The 8,065-nt window shown below is 29.2% G+C and overlaps 1 long non-coding RNA gene across 1 annotated transcript; it reads left to right on the forward strand.

The window, feature by feature from the left end:
- The first annotated feature begins 1,556 nt into the window (after positions 1-1,556).
- Positions 1,557-7,273, forward strand: LOC145070991 (uncharacterized). The gene is made up of 3 exons (XR_013690179.1): positions 1,557-2,306; positions 2,535-2,615; positions 6,402-7,273. It is a non-coding gene; the product is annotated as an uncharacterized LOC145070991 (long non-coding RNA).
- Positions 7,274-8,065: the final 792 nt, after the last annotated feature.

Below are 8,065 nucleotides of genomic sequence, written 5' to 3' on the forward strand. Positions count from 1 at the left end.
GCATCCGGGCCAGCAATGAAACCGGTAAAATGTATGTTACATAGAGAAAATGGTCAAATCATCAGTAAATTTTATTTTGAGACTTATTCGCAAATTAGGGTAAAATAATGAGACTTTAGTGAAACAGATAAGTAATAAAACCGGTAAACCGGAAAAAAAGGGTCAAATTGCCATTTTTACCAGTAATTCATGTTTTTTCGTAAACAAAATTTAGTTTGGGATTTTTTTCGTAAATTAGTGTAAAATTTTAGGACTTTTCGGGAGATTTCCCTTAATTAAAACATAAAAAGAGTTAAAATCTAACCATATTTGCGGGATTGTTGAAATAATCCTCCATTTTCTTCAAAAAAATTGTCAAAATGAATCCCAAAGAGAGAGAGAGTTTTTGTGTTTTGAAGAATGAAAAATGAAGAAAAAAAACTTTTAAATAAAATTCTGCATAAAATCGCAGATAGACTTTTCCATCTGCGAATGTACAAGTACCTAAAGCACAACTGTGCTTTAGGCACTTGTACATTCGCAGATGGAAAGCCAAAATCGCAAATGGGGCTATTCCATATGCGAAATCACTGAATAATTTAGCAATTTCGATTTTTTGGCTAAATTTGTAATGTCGTTAGTGTATTCGGCTAATTTTGTCATTTTATCATTTTTTTTATTATGTTATATTATGAGGTGGTCAACTGTAATGTTGTTTTGTTTGTGTTGTGTGTATGTGTGTGTGTATATATATATATATATATATATATATATATATATATATATATATATATAGAGAAAGAAAGAAAGAGAGAGAGAGAGAGAGAGAGAGAGAGAGAGAGAAAAAAAGTTCAGTAGAGAACCAAAATTATTGGTTCTCTAAAGAACCAAATCTTTTTTTCAAGTTCTAGAGTTTATTCTTTATCGAAAAAAAAAATCTAAAAATATTTAAATTCATAACTTAACATTGTGATTGTGAAAACTATTTTTCGGATTCACCGAGTGAATTTAGATTCGCATTTGAATTTGACGATTTTTTTTTTCAAATTTGATATCATTAGAAAAATGATAAAATATTAATTAAGGGTATATATATATATATATATATATATATATATATATATATATGATATAATGTATATATATGATATAAAACGAAATATTATGGTGAGTTTGGGTACCTAAGCTTATATACTTTTAAGGGTGTATTCACTTTTCTCATATATATATATATATATATATATATATATATATATATATATATATATATATATATATATATATATATATATATATATATATATACTATCTTATATAAAAGAAATCTAATTATTTCTAAAAATAGATTCAATATAATAATATTATTTTTTTTAAACGTTCAAGTCTTTAAGCTTAATATACAACAAATTAATATACAACAAATTTATAATATAATAATATAATATTTTAAACAAACACATTATCTAAATTTAAATACCATACTTTTGACTTAGAAAGAGTCAACAAAATTTTTAAATTTTAAATTATATTAAGGTTGTGTAGCTCAGAAATTCGGCCCTATCTTTTCAAGATATATCGGTAACTTACCTTATTTTTTGATAAAATTTGAATCGATCAAACCTAAATCTATTAGTATACTGATTCTAGCATCCATTATACCTATAAATCGTAGCTCCTCTTCATCTTCTCCCTCAAATGCATCCACAATATACATGATCAGATGCTTGAAGCACATTGATGGTTTGATCGGCTCTTATATACTCATAATCGCTCTGATTTCTTGTTTTCAGTGTTTAAATGTTGGTGGTCAAGGTCATTCCTGATTTATGTACTCTTTCTCTCATCCTCCCCCTTACACGTTCTGTAACTCATCCTATCTCGCTCCCTTCCCCATTACTCGACTGGAACCCACTGTATATACAAAACCTGCGAAATATTATCAACCCCAATTAATTTATTCAAATTTCAAGGTGTCATGATACGGTCTAGCCCAATTAAATTCAATATCTTCGTTTTGACACACCTAATCTGATTCTATTTTATGTCATAGATGTCCAAGTAAATTGAGCCTCCTCTCCGACTAATATTTGCTGCAGGAGCACCGGTTACCGTCTTCCTCATCATATCTCGGCCATGGTTTCATCCATTCAAGTCCCTTTCGAAGTTTTAATTCATGTTTCCATATCTCCTTCTATGACTCTTCATCCCCAACTTTAAGTAACAGAGGATGAAATTCGAGGAAGAAGTTGATATTGATATATGGAGGTACTGGTTAGAAGCAGATCTTGGTAAAGATCGACTTTTGTGATTATTTTTCCTTTTTTATGGTATAGTACTCTCTCTCTCTCTCTCTCTCTCTCTCTCTCTCTCTCTCTCTCTCTCTCATCCACACACACCATAGTTTGTGGATTTTGGTTGGTTGACCAGATATATTTGTTGCTTCTTTAACAATTTTTGTGTTGCTGTGCAGGTCAACACTCTGTTGATTTCTTCTTCTTAGATATTTTTCCATCCTTATGCTATTAGCTTACTTAAATTTACATTTTTATTCGCAGCTAGCACTGATCAGCCTTTGTATGATTCTGCAGCAGTTCTTGAATTCGGTTGTCAAGAGAATTTCCAAAATGTTCTTGATGGTAATTTTATTTCATCTATACTCAATTCCCATTTTAACATGCAACCTTATATATTTTATCTCATGAAATTGTATAAAAATAACCAAATATGATCTCTCCAAAACCACCATGCAACTCCTCTTTCTTTCCTTCCTAGCTTTGCCTTTTTTGTCCTCCTGTTACCCTATTTCTGTTTTATTTCTATCACATATACATACACTTATATTGACAGATTCAAATGTTTTACTACCTCGCTCATCTTTTGTTTTTTTTGACAATCTCAAACATTCCTCAACATACTTTGACCGGTTTGAAAAGAAAAAGACGAAGAAGGTAAAATCTTTGCGGGGAATTCCTTTTACCTTATCAATTGCTTTGTTTTATGATTTTTTTTATATATATATCTTACCTACCGTTTATAATCTGGCACTCGAAATTTTTTTTAATAAATTAATTACAAGAATGATTGCCTGTGTGACTTGGCTCTTAAATCCGTGTTTGTTCTTGCTCCAAAGATAACTTCATTATGTAGTAAATACTTGAGATCAAATATAGTTTATTTTCATTTTGTTTCATTTTGTGCGATCACGATATATCTATTATCATATTTGGTTATGTAAGACATAAGCTCGAGTAAGTTTTTGTAATAGATTTACATGTGTGTTTTAATGTATTTTGGCATAAAATGTGATTTCATGGCTACTTATATTGAAACTATTAAAATACAGCTTCTAACCCATTGAGGAACTATATTGCAAAACAAAACTCCATAGATATATATATATATATATATATATATATATATATATATATATATATATATATATATATATATATATATATATATATCATTTCAAATATAAATTACGTTTGTTATGCTATTATATGTGATACTTATGTTTTGCTCATTGTTTTTGTTATGTGCTATAATAATCTAGGTGGAAGTTGAACCAAGATTTCACGGAAACTATAAAAAGATAAAAAAAAATAATAATAATAAATAAAATAAAAATAAAAATAAAAATTCATAAAATAAAAAATAAAAAATCAACATTAGTAAGCTTCTCTTGTTAAGGGCTTTTTTTTATGATAAGTTCAGATCTTATCAAAACTTGCTGGTTGTGGTAATGCATTAATTCAATATGCATCTTGAAAGTTGAAAAAAAGAGTTTGAGTTGCTTTGCATGTGTGAAATGCATTAATTCATATGTACGTGGTTTGTGGAACAAGAAACTGAATTTCATTTAATTATTTTTTTGTAGCAACTTACTTTCATTCAATGATTTATCGTAACGTTCTACTTTCATATAATTACTTTGTACCAACTTACTTTCATCTAATTGTTTCTTATAGTGACTTATTTTCATTTTATTGTTTATTCTAGAATCATACTTTCATTAAATGATTATTATAGCAACTTACTTTCATTAAAAGAGACTACAATTACAATGTAGGAAACTCTACATCTACATTAGAAGGATATATTGATTTTTATCATAAAATTAAAATAAGCGACATAATAATACGAATTCTTTCAAGGATTGGCCACTAAAATATGCTTTTTTTTTTCTAAATAAACATTGCATTGGTTTTGGTAAATGATGTAAATTATTATAAAAACATGTCACTTATTCATTGCATGTATATTAAAAATTAGAATGTATTTTCCTTTTGTAAGATCAAATATTAAACATATATAAATACGTTAATATTGAAACATGAGAAATAAAATCCTAAGCTACAAAAACCCTTCCATTTCTATAATTTATTATTATTATTATTATTATTATTATTATATAAAGAAAATATATTAAAAAGTGTTTGTAATTATAATAGTATTTTTATATGATGTTTTTTCTATTCGTTGCAATGTATTTTACATAATAAAAACACCTGCAATTTTATTTTCTTAGGAACGGGAAGGTAACATAATTTTATTTTCAACCCAACACAAGTAATATACATTTAATTAACCCAAGACAATAATATACTTTCTTTAACAAAATAACGTGTTATTAAGTAATTTTGGAAGTGTTCATTCTCGATATAAAATATAAAAGATTTATATACTCTTCCATTGGTACTCAAGAAATTGACAATGACATGGGAAAATATTCAAATGCCAGTTATTGTATTTTTGCTTTTTTAATATCAATTGATGGTAATTCATTACAAAGTCGCATTATACATACTTGACATCAATAATTTTAGCCAGTTATACGCATGTCGAAAGGAAATTTATCCCTAAAGTTTGATTATGTTGCCGAAAAATTATTTGCCAAAAATAAAGTATTAATCTAAATAAAAACGTTCGTCCGCGCCGCTTTGCGCGGGTAAACGACTAGTATATATATATATATATATATATATATATATATATATATATATATATATATATATATATATATATATATATATATATATATATATCATGGTGTGCATTCGTTCAGTTACACAACTTTACGTAAATATTTGAACAAATAATACTAATCGAATATGTGATGATAAGGCCAAAATCAATCCCCTTCTCACACACACACACATATATATATATATATATATATATATATATATATATATATATATATATATATATATATATAAATATATATATATATATATATATATATATATATATATATATATATATATATATATATGTGTGAGAAGGGGATTGATTTTGGCCTTATCATCACATATTCCATTAGTATTATTTGTTCAAATATTTACGTAAAGTTGTTTAACGAATGCACACCATGATAAAGTTCTTTTTCAACATAAACTTCCAGCGATTGGGTTATGCTTCATCCTTCACAAATTACCCCACGTCTCAATTATTTTACTTTCCAGAAGTTACATATTTACCCACTCAAATTTTATAATTTTTGCATTTGTTCATTTTCAATTGATTTAATTTACTTTTCAATTTTCCCTCATGACAATTCAACCCCCTTAAATGTATTTTGTTTTTATATAAAAAAATTATTTTCAAAAAAGCCTTTTAATTCTAGATCCTTCAAATTCACATAACCGACTAAATCTGCTAGAGATATTTATGCTGTGTCAACTCTTTTTCATGAATTTGAAGTGCGCCTTAGATTTTGGACTATAGTGTACTGTTTTAGATAATGTGCCTCTTCCTATTCGGGATTTGATTGGGAAATGGATTTAGTAATGTAATTAATTTTTCAGTTTGTTTATATTTAGCTAATTATCTTTTTTTTTCTACACATCTAGTTAACGAAGTTTTTGAAAATGTTCTCATATGACTATTATGACCGGTTGTAGCAGGTTACATCCAGTTATAACCGGTCATAATGGTCATATGTGAACACTTTCAAAAAATTCATTACCTAGATGTGTACGAAAAAAAATAATTACTCAGATGTGAACAAACCGAAAATTTAATTACCTTATTAAGTTCATTTCCAGATTTGATTAGTGACTTTATATTATTAGTTGATGTCTTGTATGTTTCAAAGAATACAAAACGAGGTTATAGAAGTGATTTTCATGACTGATTGATGTATATTATGGAATTTTTTTGGGTCCTCCTAAATACAAGAATGAATTTGGTGCACGGCATAAAATTTAGCAGTTTTACCTTTTGATGTACTATCAGATCCATTTCATTTGTCAACTATTTTTATTTAAAACCTTGTAACTTATAACAATAATGGGAAAATGACGTATAGGCCCTATAATATTTCTAGGGTTGACCCATTTAGCCACTTATTTTATTTTGTGGCTTAATAAGGGATCGAATTATTTGTTACCTAACAATATAGTCCATTTTACCTATTGTAGCCGGTTAACGTTGCCACATAAACCTAGCCTAACACGTAAGTGATGACATGGCAAGAAGTTAAATCGTCCAACAACCACAACGACGTCGTATTGAAGGCGAATCGTAAGGAGCAAGGATCAACAGTTCTAGCGCCTTCATATAAAATGAAGACTTCCTTGACCTAAAAGGGCACATCTGCAAACTTCATTACCCCAATCTCGTCTCTAAGTTTACTCCAAAATGGCTTCGAGCGGACGTGCAGAACACAGCTGGTCTCCAAATTACGCCCGTCACATGGATGAGAATCATTCGAATGGTGTAACGAACGAAGACATAGCCATCAGTCTACTACAAACCCAGACGAAACTGTCTCTTATACGGGAGGACTTCCAAGACCAGTTGCATGAGCTCCGTCTTGCAGTTAATCGACACTTAGATGCCGTGAACCTTGAGGTCGATGACGTTCGCGCTGGTCAGATGGATATCTCACATATGGTTGTTGATCTTAAAAATCATTTCGTTTCTCTGCAAGGAGCATATGTGAAGATGGTCTTCAAGGACAACAAACGTAAGAAGCTGATGTCTTGTGTTGGGATTTTTGGTGTTGTTTGTGCATCTGTGGTGACGTATTTGGTGTTTAAGTAAAAAAAATGTTGTGTAGGTTGAAGCATTTTACTCCTGGGTTTGTGTTTTGGTGTGTTGCCTATGTTGTTTAGTGTCAATATTAGTAGTAGATTTTGTGTGGGTTGCTGGTATTAGTTTGTGATGTTGGTCTGTAGATTTGGTGGTGGTGTTGCTGGGCTGCTGATTGTCATCGTTTTTTGATGAAGTTTTTTGTCGATGATCTCTGTAATAGGTTATTGAATAGCAGAAAGCGATGTAAACAAACCCATGGGTGAATTGTGTTTTAATATGTTATTATTAAAAAAAAATTGTCTTTCACCTGTATTTGTATATGTTCATGAAAGAAAGAAACATTTGGGTATTATATATGTTTCATCGACTGGGACGGCACCACAAGACAAAGCAAAATGAATTTACCTTCTTTATGCGCATAGACAGGGACCACAAATGGTGCAGTTTGGGAAAGGGACAAAAAAAACCTTTGCACACGATTGAACCATATCTGCTTGTCTGCAAACCTTTTTTAGAAAAAAAAAAGGGAATAAAGTTTTCTAAAGATAGCATTTTCATGTTGAATGGATTAAGTCACAAGTCCCGTGTTTTTTACAATGACTTAATTACCCCTGCATGAAAAATGGTCAATTTACTTTGTAATGACTTAATTACCCCTACATCCAAAATGGCCAATTTACTTTGTAATGACTTAATTACCCCTACATCCAAAAATGGTTTTAATTTCTAATGACTAAAATGCCCTCACATCCAAAATGTTAAACTTAATTTGTAATGACTAAAATGCCCCCACAACCAAAATGGTCAATTTACTTTGTAATGACTTAATTACCCCTGCATCCAAAAATGGTTTTAATTTCTAATGACTAAAATGCCCTCACATCTAAAATGTTAAACTTAATTTGTAATGACTAAAATGCCCCCACAACCAAAATGGTCAATTTACTTTGTAATGACTTAATTACCCCTGCATCCAAAAATGGTTTTAATTTCTAATGACTAAAATGCCCTCACATCCAAAATGTTAAACTTAATTTGTAATGACTAA

The sequence above is a fragment of the Lactuca serriola genome, chromosome 8 (assembly GCF_051521515.1).
Source record: "Lactuca serriola cultivar US96UC23 chromosome 8, Lser_US96UC23_V15, whole genome shotgun sequence".
Classification (NCBI taxonomy): Eukaryota; Viridiplantae; Streptophyta; class Magnoliopsida; order Asterales; family Asteraceae; genus Lactuca; species Lactuca serriola.